The 7,085-nt window shown below is 41.8% G+C and overlaps 1 long non-coding RNA gene across 1 annotated transcript; it reads left to right on the forward strand.

The window, feature by feature from the left end:
* On the forward strand, positions 1-2,476 carry LOC119011344. Its single transcript, XR_005072171.1, has 3 exons — positions 1-444; positions 657-708; positions 1,187-2,476. It is a non-coding gene; the product is annotated as an uncharacterized LOC119011344 (long non-coding RNA).
* The last annotated feature ends 4,609 nt before the right edge of the window (positions 2,477-7,085 follow it).

Genomic DNA, 7,085 nt, shown 5'->3' on the forward strand with positions numbered 1-7,085 from the left:
GAGAGTCTCTGAACACTTCATTTCATGTGCATCTGCGTCAGAATGTTTTTTTCATTTTTTTTTTCCATTGGAAAACAGAATAGGGTGATAGCTAGCCTGTGATCTTTTATTCATTCATTCGTCCTCCTCTCCTCACTCCTCGCCTCCGCACCAGGGAGCTCAGCATCTGACAGCCCGCGCTGAAAACCACCAGCTGGAGTGACAACAAGAGGAGAGGAGAGGAGGAGGTAGGAAAGAAAAGGAGAGGAGAGGAAGTCTGTGCATGTGTGTGCGTGTGTGTGTGTGTGTGTGTGTCAGAGGACAGGAGGGCAGTCAGGGGCACAATGTGCTGACAGCAGCCCAGCCCTCGAAGCAGAGCAGATGGTTAGGACAGGACCGGCTGTGGCTCCAGATCAAAACCTCACCGCTCAGAAGTCACAAGCTCAAAATGATATCAACTCTCAGGTTTCACTTTACTTTGTCTTTTTTAAAATTCCATGTTTGACTCCATTTCCTCGATGACCTTCCCCAAGAATCCTTATCTCTGAATCAAATTAGGAAAGTAAAGTATTAGTCATTTGGTGCTACTAGTGAAGGTGTACACGCTTCTTTATCAGAGATGTCGTAAGAGAGGAGAAAATTGTTTGAAGCATTTCCTGTTAACTGTTTTATTACAGTCAAATTTGCTCAGAACAGCTGAAGCTGAAGGGATCGTCATTCATTTTGCAGGTATTTGGTCATGAACTGATGTATAGGCATATCAAACTTTGGACCAGTAATGCAGGATGTGAAGTTGTGGATTTTTTGAAGTTATGACTAAGTGTCTCCTGAGGGAGAATGAATGACTCAGAAATGCTTTACCCTGCACACTGCTACACAGCTGTCACTGTGGATCTGTGACAAAATAAGAGTCCCCTGCTACTTTCATGCTTTTAGAATAATGCATGCGGTCTAAATATTTTGGGGGGACCTGTCCAGTATGTCCAATCAGATTGTTTACGCCTACTGTAGACTGAGAACATGACGTCCACGTCACTCTAACACACTCTGCTCAACTTTGTGCAAAGCTGAAACTTGAATTTGTGTGTCTACTTCCTTCAGCTACCAATTTCTGGATCTCCCCCACTGTTTTGCTTCTCTGACTTGTGTCTCTTCCTTTCCTTCCCGACGTCGACACATTCGTCCGCTCCTTCCCTGAACTTCACAGCCAGCCAGTCTAACAGGTAGGAGCGTTTGCTAGTATGTGTCGCTGAAATGATGAAGGCCACCGCAGATATTTCTGGTCTTTTCCTGTCCCTCAAGGTCCACACACACACACACACACACACACACACACACACACACACACACACACGCACACACGCAAGCACACACACACACACACACACACACACACTTAGTGCTCCAAGTTGCCATGGCAATCTGATGATGGGGAGCTATGATTGAATGGCTGAGGTAGAGATGTACATGTGCTGTGATTGCCACAGTGTGCTGCCATTGATTTCGACTTCCACGTCAGAGACCGACTGCAGTTATTACTATTTCTGGTGAGCGCTGAGCTCCGGTAATTTCACTCAATCACATTTAGAGCAGAAGTGTGGCGTCATTCAGGGTGCAAGACTAGACATGTATGTTCGACGTCCACCAATTTAGCCAATTTAGCCTGTGAGATTGTTTTCCAAACAGTTGCCTGGGGCCACACGGGGCACTAACGTCAGCCCAGGGCCGATCTCCACACTCACTCTATCAACAACAGACCACATATACTGTCAACATTTTGTTGTTCCATTTTCTAAGCTTAATGTTTTTGCCAATCTGCAGAAAAATATCCAAAAATAGTTAAAACAGCAAAGTATCCTCAGTTGCACTCCCATATCTAAGGCAACAGGAATAAATACATGCATCACTACGAAGCTCTGGTAGCTCTGAGTGAGTGTGCCTCCACCTGACAGAACAGACTACACAGGTCTACATTTTTAAGATTATATCTGTGCGTATCCATCTTTTGCTTGGCTACATACAGTAGCATGATAAAATTTTTAAAAAAAACACAGAATCAAGTCCAGTAAGGTAGGCGTGGCATGCTGAGGGCGAGCGTGCTGTATGTGATTTCTCTTTTAAACCCTTGTGATATCTCTGTCATTTTACAGCATTTGGTGGCGCTTTCCTCCCGGGCATCTCTCCTTTTAAAGCTCTTCCTCTCATTAGTCCTTTTAATGTTGTTCCTCCACGCTCTATCTTTTCTCTCATCTTGTTCTATCGCTCTCCGGCCGGTGACACTGACTGCATGTGTCTGTGCTTGCAACTGATCACATGTGATTACGGGCAGAGATGATGCGACCAGGTTAAAATCAGGCGAGAGGACTGAGAGTCTACAGCTCTGAGGGACTGTAGCTGCCCGATGGTGTTTCTTTTTTGATTCGCGCGTTTCACTTTTAACGCTGGCCTGACACTCCAGGTCAACTTTCCAGTTCAGGCTTGACCTTCAACGTCGAGATGGGTCATACTGAGAATTGTTTTTTTTTGTTTTTTGTTTTTTTTTTACTTGATACATGATACAAAAAGGCGGACAGGTTGGAACAAAAGCCAGCTTCGATAATACGCCGATCTAAAATCCAATTATTGTTGACCGATTATGTTATGACTGAATTAACTGAATAAACAAACTGACCTAAAAGGACAACACAGTCAATGCTTGTTTCATTTGTGTATATGTGGCGGATCCTGCCAACTTTCTAGCTTCAATCAGTGTTCCTGAGACCTTATTTCCCTCCGAGAGCAGCTTGTTTATTCGGTCTAGACGAGATAAATACATCTGAGTTTGTATTTTTACCTCATTAATATTATAAATATTACAAATTTTGAGTTTGCATTTCTTCTTTAAAACCACAGTGCCCCTTTAAGTGGGTAGCTTTATTTACGTTGCCCCTTTCAAGAGCAGGGACTTGACAGAGGCAATAATGTAGACACACACGTAGATGTAGAACACAATGAAAGCAGGACAGATATTACACAAAGGCGTTTCATAACAAATGGGTCCTGAGCTGCTTTTCAAAGTGCACAGGAGAGAGGACCTTAACGCTCCGCAGGATGCAGCAGGATCTCTGATGTAGGCAGGTGCTTGACCACACAGAGCTCCGTAAGTGATCACGAGAGCTTTAAACTGGGTTCTGTACATAACAGGGAGTGAGTGGAGAGCAAGCACAATCGGTGTTACATGAGATCTTTTGTAGGACCTGTTCAACAGTGTTGTATTCATTGAACGAGTCCCCATCGAAGACACACAGAAAAGCCGCAGTGCTGCACGAAGCCCACATTCACAGTGTTTACTCCCAAATATTGGCACGTTTACCAAAGATCAGGCCACAACACTAAACATTTTTTTTTTTTGGCATTCACTCAAGCGCATCGTAAGAAAAGACATATTGTGAACTCTCCGTCTCCTCCCATGTGTCTGTTACTGAAATAGAAGCATCACAGTGTGAGCGCCGCACGAGTTCATTAGGCCTGAGTTTAAGATTTAATGAAGTACATGTATGCTGTGACAATACATGTAAAGTAGGCTGGGAACCACTGAGAGGTTTATTAGGTCTCACTCACACTCCCTCTCACACACACACGCACACATGAATGTCTGTCTGCATCGCCAGCTTTCACGCAGCACAGCCTCGAATGGGAGGAATGAAGAAAATTTGAACATATGAAAACAAGAAAACAAATTGAGTTGTTCAGTCCTGATTACTTAAATACTTCACATCTCACGGTCTGTATTATTTCTTTGAGAATCCACAACCTTCAGCACCTGGGATGATGCAGATTCATCTGTTGGACGTGCTTTGGTACGTCTCTAAAAATGAAAAAATAACTGTGTCACGAATATAACTGTTTGACCTGGTAAGTCCAAATGGGTTTCAATTTGTTTCTTGTGCACAGTGTGTTTTCTTTCAGAAATCGAGAGTTGAAAATACATTTCGGAGGCAGTTTCTCTTTGTTCACCTTGTACATTTGTATTTTCTTTGTAGTCCGTGCCTCAAGACTTTAGTATCCTTAAGTGTGAGCTTGTGACAACGATACACAGATGTTCTGCATTTGGGCTAATTACTTTAAGGTCTATATATACACTGAAGTGTTGTTTCAATCTGTTTGCTCTGTTTGGCTGAAGATGGTCTGTGCTCATGCGTGCATGAAATCGAGCGCACACAAGTTCTTGTTTTTGTACTCAAGAAATCCTTTCTGTTACAGAAGAAGTGGATACCTTACTTTGTAGCATAGAACTGTGCCATTTTGTTTTTGCTTTTCTCCTGTAAGACATGGATCCTGCTGCTTCTGACTGGGGAGTTCAGAACCATTGGGTCACCTTAAAGCAGCCTTATACTAAAATCTCATTTAAAGAATAAAGGGTGAAATTTGGATGCAAGTATCTCATTCACTAATACTGAAGCCCAAACACTGAACAGATTCAAGCATAGGTTTCCCTTTCAGTGTGATCTGCAGCTGGTTTCACCTTCCAACAGCCAAGAGAAACATTGTTGCACTGTGAAGTTGTTTTCCTCCATACCAGATATAAACTGCACTGCTGCTGTCAGACACAGTTCATGATCATTCTCATAAATATTGATTATCTGGTTCAGAAATGTGACATTGCATCTTTATTGGGGGCCAAATGAGAGTAAATTTCATTGAACAGAATGATAATGTGACTGTAGCTTTAAGCCTTACAGACTACACACCCTTAGTTCACCTGCACAGTGTGTTTTCATTTGGGTTGTTGATGAGACCTCTGACCTGAAACTGTGTGGGTGTGAGCATTGATTGACATTGTCCTTACCCCCTGTTAGCTCAACTTACACTGTATCCATAGGGTGTGCTCCAAAACCCATGTGACTGAGGTCAGATTGATCTGTTTTTGGTTGTGTAACATTCAATTACTATTCAGCAAAAATAGCACATGATGCCGGATTGCGTGCCACAAAGAAAACCGCATCATTCCTTTGCACCTGTTATTGTATAGTTGTGTGAAATCCTGATTATCTATACCAGGGAGCTAAAACTCAAATTAGCCTTGGGCCACTGTTGGTATTGTCATCTCATGGTGTTTAAATCCTACAAGAAGATGCAATATTTCACAAAATGTAAGTTTGCATTTACTGTAGTTTGTATACATTTTTATTTGATAAGTGTAAACAATTAGCGCAAATTTGTTTCCCCTATACTTCAAAACTTTGCACTGAACCAACAAATAAAATACAATGGTACTTTATTCTTTTTTTTTTCTTCTGCTCATATTTTCTTCATATTCAACAACAAAAAAATAATCATGCAAACAGGACTATCCAACTGGATACACATAAATCTTTGATGGTGCAAATCTTTTTCCTTATGAATAATTTACCTACACCGCGGCAGTCTGTGTTCCCAGTGTTACATGGTGGTCTGAGCCAGTTTACATTACTCTTACTTTTCCTTATTCGAGTCACGGGTCGAAAGGACAGAGGGTGGCGTATGCTGTGCGGACTGTAAAGCGTAAATTATGGGAATTTGTAATGGCAAAACAAGTTCGCATTTAGAATTTGTACACGTCAATAAAACAGTCGACCGTAAACAGTTCACCATGTAGTAAATAGAGTGACTGCAGACGCACCTTTATTATAGGCGGTGACGTCAGCTTTAATGAGTGAAAGCACCTGTGTGGGAGCAGGTAGGGCCTTTGAGCAGGTGCCACTGCTGTGGATTATCAGTATAAACACATTGTGATGGTGCTGACAGTGACGGTTATGGGGTGAACCAAATGTTTTTACTGGACTTACTGCTGTTTTCACTACACTTTTTGATTATTTTCAATATCTACCTGTTCGCTCCTGTCAAGGTTTTTGTTTAACATAACACTGCAGGAGAGGCCAGGACTCTTTACCTACTTGAAAACATTAACTAATATTGCAAATTGATGAATCCTTTCACAGCTGCCTTCTGCTTCCTGCTCTCCAGCTCTGCACTTTACGTCCTTTGTACATAATGCTACTTGCTGTATAACTCAGCACCCGTCCGTCTGACTCACTTGTTCTCTGCTCTGTCTGAACTCACCAGACTCAGCGCCCCGTCACAGGCTGCCAACATTTCATGCTCGTTCGCATCGCTAAGCTTTCGACTTGCACGGCATGCAAGCGGTCCAGACCAAACAGCTGTGTTTGTGTGTGTGTGTAGGAAGGAATTTCTCCTGTGTGCTGTCTGTTGGCTTTTGTGGGTACGTCTCTTGTGGGGGGAAAAAAAAGCATCCCTGGCATGCTCCTCACAGATGTGTAGAGCTTTTCACGTACACGATTATGAGAAATTAGCTTGTTTAGCTTGTCCTTTTTAGCTTGTCCTTTTAGGATGTGCCAAATAAACATGAGAGAAAATGTCTCCAGTTGCACAAATGTTTTGCATATACTGCATCTAGTTATTTGCTTAGTTAAAGCAATCATTGCGAGAAACAAATGCATGCAATAATTTGATTCAAGTGTTTTAGAGGGTTCACAGAAACCTGAAGTCCCCAACACTGCTTTCATCCATGTGGTTCGACTCCGGCAGGATGTGGGGAAAAAACCAGAGAGGATCAAACAAGTTACTTAGGAAGTTTGTTGGTCTTTAATGGTGTGATTTAAAACACGAGAGCCGCTCTGGATGTGCAGAATTAACTAAATCCTCCCAAAGTGGGTCATACAGTCATTTTAAATCCAAGTGAGGTGATTCAACTGGATTATGCTTCTCTATTTTCTTACTTTAATCCAGCTAATTTAACCCATGTAGCCAGTCATCAAATAATATGCAGTCATTTAAGTATTGCCAGGTTAAAATCAGGTTTTAATCACACTATCAGCATGTATGTAAACACACTGGCTCCACCAATTTTACACACAAAAATAGGATTGCCAAGTCAGTTTAACTTTATACTTTAATTATAATTTAACCATCATTCCAAGGTTTACCTGTCATTTTGTCTGATTTCTGTCCTCAGAAGTGCTGACAAGAATCTTTCATCTACTTCCCAAATTATTTGGAGAATTATTTGCAGGTAATATTTTTATAATAGCTGCGTTCTATAAGCTACAGTTGTATTTGTGTTTCAC

Source organism: Acanthopagrus latus, chromosome 21 (genome assembly GCF_904848185.1).
Source record: "Acanthopagrus latus isolate v.2019 chromosome 21, fAcaLat1.1, whole genome shotgun sequence".
Taxonomy (NCBI): domain Eukaryota; kingdom Metazoa; phylum Chordata; class Actinopteri; order Spariformes; family Sparidae; genus Acanthopagrus; species Acanthopagrus latus.